Here is an 11429-nt window from a genome sequence, read left to right as displayed (position 1 = left end):
TCTCTCTCTCTCTCTCTCTCTCTCTCTCTCTCTCACACACACACACACACACACACACACACTTTTCTTTTCCTCTCACTGAAGTTTTGCAAGAGTCCTAAAAAAGGAGATTCAATAGGGAGGTAGATCATTTCTTCCTCCTGCTGTTTGGCATGTAGGTCAACTAAAATCAGTTTTTCCACAATTCCCATAAGCAAGTTTTTCTCTCACAGAAAATCCACAGATGAAACAGTAGGTCCTCCAGAATACTGTGAAGCAGGAAACAGGGTCCTATGTCCCTCCACTGGGTCCCAACTCTTTTACCATCACTTCCTCAACTTGTCACCAAAATTTTGCCGATTTAGTTTTTAAACAACAGCCATAGCCATTTGGGGTACGGTTATATGTGGATATTAGAACTTCAGTACTGTCCTACGACAAAAATATCATCAGTGTCCCCAAATGTTGCTCAGTGCTCCTCAAACTTATGAAACAAAATGCAGAAGTGTTACTTGTTTGTATTGTGTGCACCTGGGAAGTTACTCATGCTGAGTAACAGTACAAAACTTGAGCTGCCTTGCTTTCTGCTTCCAGGAATGCCAATCAGAGAACATTCTTTTTCAGGCAGCCAAGTTTGGAAGTCAGTTGGTTTCTGGCAGTGAGTAGGGGGAGGGGCTGGCAGGGGAGGCACAGTGAGTCCTCTGGCTGGTCTTTCAGCTTCCAAGTGTTTCCGTAATAGCCATCAACGAAGGCATCTCCTTTTACCCACGCAGAGACAGGTAAAAAAGACAGCTGAGTAAATCAGCAATAGATCAAAAGGCGGAAGCTCTGTTGGAGGGCGGGGGTGAGGGAGGGCGTTTGAAAGGCTGCCATTGGTGAGCTTACCAAAGGCATCTGCCAGTGGGACTTCAGTGGAATGTGAAACCAAATCATTTTCAAGTTAAAGATAGACACAGTGCACACCAGGATCTAGGAGCTGGATTTCAAACTTATATCTGTCCCTAGGATTTCAGAGAGTTCTGTTATGATCTCTGCGGCAATTAACAATTTGGTTAAAATTTGCTCTTCCAGTGAATGTGCTAAGAATTCATGTAAGTTCTGGATGTACTGGAATTAAAAGGATTAAGAGATCATGGTGTATGCACTCTAGGGTAAGTGAAAAGATGGGCTTTAAGGTGCATCCTTTCTCTGGGAAGGTTAATACTGATTTTTTATTGGTGAGAATGAAAAGCCAATCATGAAGATTTTTGTAGTTTTGCGTGTAATTTGCTTACCTTTTTGAGATAGTTGGTATTGTGCATGCTGTGTAACAGAATGAAATACAGTATTTGAGTTTAGTGTTAAAATTTACATTGCAGGTCTGTAACTACAGTTTTCCTGTACCCTTCTTAGTTTTTATCCTCTGTTAACCCTTATACACCCTGTGTTAATATTGAGTTACAGTACCAGTAGTTCTCTGTTGCTACATACACGGAATGTTACTGTGTTCATTATGTCACTGGATGAAACTGTATTATTGTGAGATGGAGTTCTATTTCCCTTGTATGTTACTACACACTTCCTAATTTTAAAATGAAAAAAGTATTTTTCAAGAAAAAAAAAGGGAGGGGAAAGGTGAGCTTTAAGGGTGGTCTACAAGTGCATAAGAAGCTACTAGAAAGTTTTCTGTTTTTTTTTTTTTTTTTTTTTAAAAAACAGCTGAGAAAAAAAAAACACAAGCAATTTTCAGTGAAGAGAACAATTTATTAATAGAAGTTATTTTTTGGTGTTACCTCATTAATTCCAAGCAGGTTCCCCTTCCAAAAGAGCTGATGTTTGCTAAGTGAATGGAGGCGTTCTGATTATAGAGAGCTTGAGAGAAGAGGAGGAGGAAATGGGTTGTCTAATTCTAACTCTTGCCGTGCTGTGTTTCTGGATTTTTTCATTAAAGAGAGAATGACAAACTTGAGTTCTTCATGTTTTGCCCATGTATAGATTTTGTTTCTTGTTCTGTCAAGTGACCACTCCCTCTGCTCTTAGTGACATCTTTTCCAAACTTGCACAGCATTCCTGCTGAATAAATAGTGTCCATAATAGTCAGAGTACATGGTGTGAATTGGAAATTCTACTTTATATGGGGAAAATAAATGTGCTGACGCTCTTATTACAGAATGTGGGGCCAAACAGTTGTTAAATGTAACCAACCAGTTTTTACACTATCAAAGAGAACAGATTCAAATGAATTAAGTTGACTCAACTAGGTACAAATAATGAATGACTTAATATGGATCTTTCACTCAACTTTGCTAAGGACGAATAATATGCCATGTTAATCTTTTAAGATAAAAAAAATGGACATTATCTTGATAGAGCCACTTGATTTTTACAACTACTGAATGATATGACAAGTCCAAACAAAATGTGAAGTTGGCAGAGCTCAGGTTTGGTCTCCCTCCCTCTTTCTCTGCCCACTATCCCCTCCTCCTCCCCCTCCTTCCAGATCCTGGAGGAGAATCATAGCTCAGTACTGTTTTTTTTTTTTTTGTTAACAGTTGAGACCTGTCCTTAAGGAAGAATCTCACTGTAGTGTGTTTTAAAGTTAGAGTACTAAATTCATCAGGAATATTTGCATTTCAGTATAAATGCCTAATCTTTGAAGAGCTTAAGTATTTCTTAAATCATGGCTAACCCTTAGTAATATTTGGAATTAACTCATTAGGTTGTAAAAAATGCAGCTAATTATCCTATGAGTGGATGATACCTTTGTAAATTTCCCCTGGTCATATCAGATGCCTGGGGTTATTGCACTACCAGCTGTGTCCTGAATGATTGACATTAAAAATGCACCTGGAAGAAAAGCGCATTCGAGTAGTTTGTGAATGTATACACCTGTACAGAGTACACACACAGACACATGTAGGCATATCTTTTACTTAACTAATATGTTTCTCATTCAATTATAAAAATAAACAAGTATATCAGCCTTATCAGAATGGGATTTTATGGGTTTTTTTTTTTTTTTGGTTTGTTTTCAGTGTGTCAAAAGAAAAATAATACAAGTATAAAATTCTAAAATGTAAGAATTTTAAATCATGTGGCCAAAGAGTAAAAGAAGCAAATATTTGTCTGCTGTATTATGTTACCTTTATAATTTCTAGCTCCCTGAAAATTGTCAGGCTTGGCTTCTAGTAAAGTTACTAAACATAGTAAAAGTAGCTGTTATATAATATTGTCTGCTAATTATAATATTTCAAGTGTTATTGGATTTGTTTCTATTATTACCAATCCTGCCATTTCTCACTCAGAGTGTCTTATGTTCTTGGTAACCTGGATATTTTTGGTATAGGCTGAAAATGTATCTTAAAGCATGTTTGTAAGAGTAAGTGGAGGCATAATGAGGAGTGTGTTCCTCCACAGAAGAATTGGGTTTGCACCCACCAGGCACCTGAGGGCGATCTCAGACCAGAATCACCTTAGATGAAGTATAACACCTAAGGCTCCTAGAATCACAAATGTGACAAGAAACAAAACTGAACATCTGTGCTGCTTTTGTTTATTTCAGGTTCCGTCACCTAAAGAAAGTTATGGCCTTTGGGGATCCAGATGTGAAGTTAGATTACTTAGTGAAAATTCTTACTTAAGGGATTTCTCCATGAGCCCACCAGTCTGCCCAGAAATAAAGTTGTTTTCTCAGGTCTTTCTTTTTCCTGATGGTCAAATACCCAAGGGCAAACCCTTTTAAAACTGAGCTTACCTCTCTGACCTCTGATTCCCCTCAAAATTTTCATTTTCTAAATTCTCATCATCTTATTAGTTCTTTGCTATTTTTATATTTCAAATAGTTTTACTAACCTGGCTAGGTGTGTTGGTCCAAATTATTTGACTACAGTTACAATAGATGGAAATTCATTCTACTACTTATATAATCACTTTTTTTTTTAACTCCTTGACTTAGAGACAAGAGATGGTCTGCTTATATTACTAGTGATTTCAGGTAGTTTTTCTTTCTTTTTTTTTTTTTTTTTTTTTTTTTGTCATGACCTGATTTATTTAGAGTTTGGGGGAGAAACTGCATATACATGCTGATTGAAAGATATGTGTTTTCCAACTTGATGTGAGTGTCCACAGTATTTCACATTTCATTTCTTTGTCCCTAGCTGGCCACCCTCCATGGTAATCTCTTTAATCTCTCATCAGTCCCACTACTGTCACTCTCAGCTGTTGACCTTGACTCTTCCAGCTTTCTTTTGGCCTATGTTTAGTATCACCACATTATAAAAAAAAAAAAAACTTAAAAAAAATCTCTTCCGTTCTTTTCTCTTTGCAATTGCTCTCCTTCAGGTCTTCATCCTCTTACTTGGGGATTGCTATGGTCTCACAGTTATTTGTGTGCCTCTGGGCTCCATTCACAGTGCCACCCCGCCCAACTCACATCTCCTGCACTCGAACCAACACAGATACCTTCTAAATATCATAGACACCAATGATTACTTAAAAATGTTCAGTGGCTCACCATGAGCCTTCAAAATAAAGCTCCATCTCCTTGGTATGTCCTCCAAGGTCTGTTACAAGCCTGAACCCGTTTCTCTAACATTGTCTCCTTTGCTGGTTATCTTCATATTTCACTCGCATGGAACTACTGCCCCCAGAACATGCTCCATATTGTTATACCTCTGTGCTAATCCACCCACTAATTTCATTTTTCCCAGAATGCCTATCGCTCCTCTCCTTTGTGGGCAAACCCTTCTTCTCCTTCAAGGTTGACCTCATAAGTCACCTTCACTGTATTTTTCCTTAATTGCATAGTTTACCTGCTATTCTAGGAGCCTCTAATGACATGGATTGTGTCTTACTCATTTCTGTATGTTCAGTAACTGATACATAGAAACCACTTACTATATGATTAAGGAATTAACAAGCAATTACTCTGAGAAACTTTTCCTTCAACAATTCCTTTTTCTTTCTTTTGTTTTACTCTTTTTCATTCTAAAAAACCATTAGTCTTAATCTTAGAATCCTTGTCTAGTGACTCTCTGTTCTATAACTTGAAGTTGTGTATGTCAGGTAGAATCACAAGAAACAGGTTTGTCTGTCTGGTGGTTGTCATTGTTTTTGAAGAGGGGATAACTTATTTTTTTCCTTTTTTAATTTTTCTTTTTCCAAATGAGACAAACTTATGAAAAGAGACACAGTAAAAGTTTAAGTTTGGTGAATCAGCTGTGTATTATCAGAGAGATTCTTAATCAAAAGGCAGTTATAGTGTGGGGAAACTGGCGTATTTCTACAAATCTTGTTCAGAATGTTGGATAGCATAACAGGAAAGAGTCCATGAGACACAACTAAATTAAATTATTTCACTACACACAACCTAAATCTCAGCCATCAAAAAACAGTGGATTGTTTACATATCAGTGTGGTGCTAGAAGGAAAACAGCTGATTGTTTATGTAATAGGACCTTGGGACCCTAAGTCTTAAAGCTGGATGAGATTTTTCTCTTAAAAATGTTGAGACCTCAAAGTGTAACTTTGATCTCATTTTACTGGCAGCAAATAATGATCCATTATTAGTTAAAAATTGAATATAGCTTGTGGGAACCAAAAGAAGTAGAATACCTAGGTGATGTTATAAGGATGTTGAATTGATTTTGTATTTGGGGGACCACTTATAAATTTTTCATCATATATTTATTGTGTGCCTTTGTTATGCCCACTTATGAAATTTAGAAAAAATTTTAAAAGTTGGCTTATACTATTTCTCATATAGGACTCTCCTATCTCCATAAAGAGCAAAGACCGAACACGGATTGAGCCAAAAATCATCTTTAAAAATTTTTTTGTAGTGAAATATTCAAAGTTTATGTTTAAATGGAAGCCAGAATTTTCTATCACAAAATATGAAAATATGATGTTGACCTTTTTTGTGTCTCATCTATAAAAGACTAACTCTTAAATACTGGTGATTAAATCATTACTTCTAAGTAGCCAAGTAATTTGATTCATTAATTCAGTTATTCAGGGTCCTGTCTTGTGCCTTACTAGGCAATAAAATTACGTATTCACCCCCTTTTCTGGATATTTAAATTGAAAGATATCAAGTTTTTTAAAATGGTCTTGATTAGCTTATTTATTTATATATTCTTTCACTTATTTTTATGTGTTTGTGCTAATCTCACACATTATTTTAAAAATGTCATTTTGCCTTTCTTAACAGTATTTTTCTCTCAGAAAGCCAAGCAATGGGATATTATTATTATCTTGGTATTATCTTAATGCTTTAAAAACTCCCATATTTAGCAGATGCTTTTATTACAGAATAGCTTAAAGAAAACAAAGTCTAAAAAGAAAAAAGTGAAATAGAATGTGTATTTGTCACCTATTGCATTGCATCCATAATATAAAATAGAAGTACATTTATGTGCATAAATAAATCTGAACTTTGCATTTTTGCAAAATAAATATGGTGAAAGGGTGACTCAGAGACACCCTGAGTCAAAAAAGCTTTGTAAACATCTACTTATTTTAAAAAGAGCAAGTTATCCTTCTTATTTTTCCTTTTTAGCCTCATTTTACTTCTTGTACCCATTCCTATGTAATGTGATAAGTCACAGATTTGTGGATGTTGAACCAATGAATTCATCGAATTTTCACTGTTCAGGAATACAGACACTTCCTCTGGTTTTATTAAAGGATGTAGATTAATTTTGAATGAAATTGATCTTCTAATGCAAATAAACTTACAAGTCTCAGATTGTTCATTAGTACATTTTTATAGAACATGTTTACTCACCAAGATATGTTGTTTTTAACACCTCAGATAAATTTAACAATTCTAAGATCAATCTAGTGTTAAGTAGGAGACATATGTTCTTATTGTCTATGATAAAACTAAGAGGTAGACATAGGAAGTGTTCCAGCTATACTAAGTGAGGTTTGTTATGGGGCATCAAAAAACCGCATCAGTGTAGTATGAACCCCAAGGTTTCCTCTTCACTCATGCATTCTAGCAAATATCACTGGTTGGCTAGAAGGCTTTCTCCACATTTTCCTAGGCTCGTACTCCCTTGGCCATAGCAGATCACGTGGCCATATCTAACTTCAATTGGGTGGAAAGCACAATCCTACTTCATGCCTAAAAAGAAAAGACTGGAATATTTATGAAGAGCTGTACTGACTCTCCACACTAACAGATGATGAACAACCCTCATCCCAAGCATCTACACCCACAGTCTTACACACCTATGAAAAGGTCCATGCTTGGGGACATGTACACAACTCGAGTTGTGATGCTCACATCATTTGCCCTTTACATCTTTTGGCTATCATCTCCACTAAGCATTTTTAGCTCTCTAAAGCTTTGCCTTTCCAAAGTGTCTGTGACTTTTTCAGTCACAGCTTCTCTAGGGCCATGGAATGCTGGGATTTTACCTCTCTTCCCACTCATGAAGTCCTGCCCACAAACAGTGCCAGGAAGTCAAAGGAACCTCCACTAGAGCAATTCCTACCGTGTGGTGAGAAAGTATGCTCATGTATACCAGAGACTAAAAAACAAAAAGGACCAGAAAGGCACAGAGGAATGTTGATATAGACTATACATTAGAAATGCATAAATGGTCTTGAATGGCATCTCTATTTACTGATACTCTACCTTTTGCTTAGTATTTAGTTTCAAGCATTAACAAAATAAAACTCTAAAATTCAAGGATTAATGAGACACTTAAAGTTTAAAAAATTTAAGCCAATATTTTAAGGTCCTGTGAATCACAATTTAAGTCAGCAAATCTAATTTGTGCTCTTGTGAGCCATAATTCAGGGATATGCTATGTGATGATGGGGTGGGTTTAAGGATTAAAGTGAATTGCTATATACTGTATCCCCCTCTTAGAGATTTAGGTCAATGTTAGCATTAAATGTTCACAGAAGCACTACAGTAAAGAGACCTGTTTTAACCCAATGCTTCCCAAGCTTATTAGACTATGGAACTTTTGAGAGAGAGACAGAGATTCCATTTCAACAGCACAAACACTCTTTGGTAAATTCTGGTTTAACCATTCTCTAGTTTGCTGTGTTAATAAATTATAGTATAATAATATTATAGGTCATGTAATCATTTTACAACATAAAGCTAAGAATTTTAAAGGACTTTTGTACATATCTTTACTATTTATTGATTTGTTTTCATTTTCTTAATAAAAGACACTGATTGGAAACACCAACAGAAATTTAAAGTAGACAAAGCATCCAATAATATTTAACACCATGTAGGCACATACATAATTTGTAATATGCCACAAATAAGGACATTGGCTGTATCCTTCAGAACCCAGAACTCATACGCAATTTGCTCTGTCTTAGCCATTTTATGACATGATCATACATTACTAACATATCAACCTTAATTATCATTTCTTTATGAAGACCTTGTGAAGAGAAAAGTCATCATTTAACTTCAAGGTCTGTTTCTTGATTTTTTCCCCATTTTTTTTTTTTTAAGGTCAGAAGTTTTAAAGCATAAGTGGAGAAAAAGAAATTGTTGGGTTTCAGAAAATTCTTTACTAAATGTACCCCTTGGGAATTTTCCTGTGCAAAAGAAGAGTAATAGATTAACAAGAACAAATTCACTTTTACCTTTACAGTATGTTATATATAACCAAGTGCAGTGATCACTTGGAAGGAACCTATTGTCCTATGAATGTTTATACTAGCAACACCTACATTCAAAGAAAACCCTAGGTATGAGGTTCCCTGGTGGATGTGAAGGTGGGTTAGGTAACAGGGCTTGGGTGTCCTTACTTACTCTGGTTAGATTATTCTGCTTTTTATTCATTAATGATTTCAGTTCCTCTCCCTGCATTTTGAAATAGGAGACAAATTAATACTCAAAACTGATTTGCAAAATATACTTCTTTTTTAGGCCATAGAAGAAGATGACACTCAATCAAAATTTTGGGTAGCAAAAATTTCTAGCCTACATTTTTTCCTCTTATTAATTCTTTTTTCATATTTTTCCTTGGGGTTATAAGATTCAGGAAGTATAATGATGTCAGTAATACCTCTAAAGTTTCATTTCAGGAGGATCTGAAGATCACTTGAGCACTGCAGGGCTGCTCTTTGGCAACTCTTTGAAAGTCACACAGCAATATTCTATTTCTTGTCTGCTCAATTCTAAAATCAATTACCACCACGTTTTCTTTTGAGGATTGAACACAGGGGCACCTACCACTGAGCTAAAACCCCACCCTTTTTTTACATTTCTAAAATTTTGAGACAGGGGCTAGCTAAATTGCTGAGATTGGCCTTGAACCTGTGATCTTCCCAAGACTAGCACATAAATCATTGGAATGCTAGAAAGGGTCCTCTGTAACTCTTTGCTAAACACCAGAATGTAAATCTAAGTTACTGAGATTTGCAGTGTTACAATCTCTCCTCTAAAATGACATAAGGGAAGCTTTTAACTTAATGAGGCAGAGGGTCCTGGCTTGCAAGTTACATTATATTTTCATTGCACAAAGCTAAATTATTGCTTTAGTTTCCTATATGGTACCCCAGTGGCCTCGAAGACACAATGTAGCTTCCAGAAATGCCTACTTTTGTCTTAGGCAATAACTTACTCCCTGGGAGTATGCTTTCTGAGAATTACCCATAACATTTCCTACAATAGGCAGAATTTCTTGAAGGTCATTCACAGACACTAACCGAACTTTACTTTTTTATTTAAAAAAATTCAGAAACATTGAAGTAGTAAGTCTGCAAACATTAATATACAAAAGAAAAACTAATGAACATTTCCCTTCTGTCTATAACATTGAGAAAACAAGAAAAAGTCTGGGTAAGAATTTAAATTATAGGGCATAATTTTTTTTTTCCTGACAATTCTCCTCTGTTGTTGCAAACTTTTTAAAGTAAGTAAACATGGGTTTTGCTGGAGTGGTCTTTGGAGACTTTGAATTATAATAATGAAATATACTGATTTATATTTGCAAACAAGAATCCTACTCCTAGTTTGAACATCAAATGTACAAACCCAAATATACAAGTGTGTGTGACAGTTATTCTTTTTAAATAAGCTTCATCGTCTAATAAGGCAATATGAGAATTTAATTAAAACAAAGCAAATAAAAAATGCCCTCAGTAGTCAGTGTGCAGTCTTTGGGGTAAATTTTAGAGCTTGACAAATTTCAAAGCAGAGACATTGCTCCAGGCTTTTTGCCAAACAATTCCTGGTAATCTGATGGCAAAAGAAAGAGCTGCTGCAGGCTTAGTTAGATATGCATTTGCTAGAAGAGAAACCAATGCATTTCTTAAGCAAACCATCAAAATCACAACTTAGACACACACACACACACACACTCAGTATGCTTTTACAAGTCCAGGAATATATGCATTAAAATACAACCAGGCTCAAAGGAAGCACAGAAGTAGCAGACGCAGCTGGTGTTGGCTGGGTTCTTGCTACATCTTGAGTGGTTTAATATACAGCAGCATTTTCCTCAATGGCTACAGCGGAAGGAATTCCATTTTTCATATCTTGACAAGATTTAGCATCGTTCTTATATGGTTAAATTCTAGTGACTGCTCAAATCCATTCATTCATAAATGGGTGATTTGGGCTGCTATTGTCTGTGGTTTATTTAAATGATTTAAATAAATATCTATTCTCCCCATTGTGCTAAACATGATTATGTAATATATAGTGATATAAGAAAATGATCAAATCAGGCATGTTTATGAAAGGAAGATTGTTTTATAAGTTCTTTAGAGGGGAAAAATATTGAGTAAGAAATAACTGGGGTTTTGGATATATAGGTTTTGGCCACTGGAGGGCTCTCATTTTTTAAAACTAATTCTTTAGAAATCTACTTGATGTAGCTGCAACTTCCACATCACCAATTTAAATCTTAGTGTTGTAAAATCTATCTTGATTTCCTAGTTGATAAGATGGTCTAATTTTCAAAACACAAAATAAAATGAAATCAGGTTTAATTTACTATGTTCTTTCATTATTTCACAAGAAAAAATATTTCACCACCAAAAAGGAGAAATGAGCTATGTATGTACTTTTTTTTTGAATAATCATTTCATAACCAAGACTCATAAAATTTGCATCAGAGTATAAGAGTCCTAAATCTGGGAGTCAGACTCTATGTCTGACAACTTAAATAGTCTGCAGTGTCAAAGCTCTGTCTTTGAGGGGTGCACTGTTGGATTTAACAGATGAGTAGATGTTTCCGAGACAAAGAAAGATGGAGAGGGCCTTCATTGTTGAAGGTCTAGCAGGAGCAAAGATAAAACTGCATGGTGTGTATGGGGGGAACCAACACCTTCACTCTAGGGCCAAGTATGAAGCTAAAGTGAAAGGAGATAAATTTGAAGAAGTAAATGGGTAGTCACATGTGGAAGTCCTTTTATATCATTCCAAGGGGTTTTCTCTCTAGTCCATAGAGGGTAGTGCCCTGAAAACCTCCCCCAGAGGA

General features: G+C 35.6%; 1 protein-coding gene across 28 annotated transcripts in view; it reads left to right on the top strand.

Annotated features, from left to right (window-relative positions):
- Dtna (dystrobrevin alpha) overlaps positions 1–11429 on the top strand; it is a 315681-nt gene that overhangs the window by 61305 nt on the left and 242947 nt on the right. For 5 of the 28 annotated variants that reach the window (XM_048806349.1, XM_048806353.1, XM_048806356.1 and 2 more), the window contains exon 1: positions 907–1130. The exons of 1 other annotated variant lie outside the window; for it this stretch is intronic. The gene's annotated coding sequence lies outside the window, so the exon portion shown is untranslated. Of the gene's footprint in view, positions 1–622; positions 759–903; positions 1131–11429 lie in introns of those variants that run through there. 22 more of the 28 variants (XM_048806359.1, XM_015482445.2, XM_048806357.1 and 19 more) reach the window with 12 other exon arrangements.

Source organism: Marmota marmota, unplaced genomic scaffold (genome assembly GCF_001458135.2).
Source record: "Marmota marmota marmota unplaced genomic scaffold, marMar, whole genome shotgun sequence".
NCBI lineage: Eukaryota > Metazoa > Chordata > Mammalia > Rodentia > Sciuridae > Marmota > Marmota marmota.
This window is presented reverse-complemented; position numbering and strand designations above follow the sequence as displayed.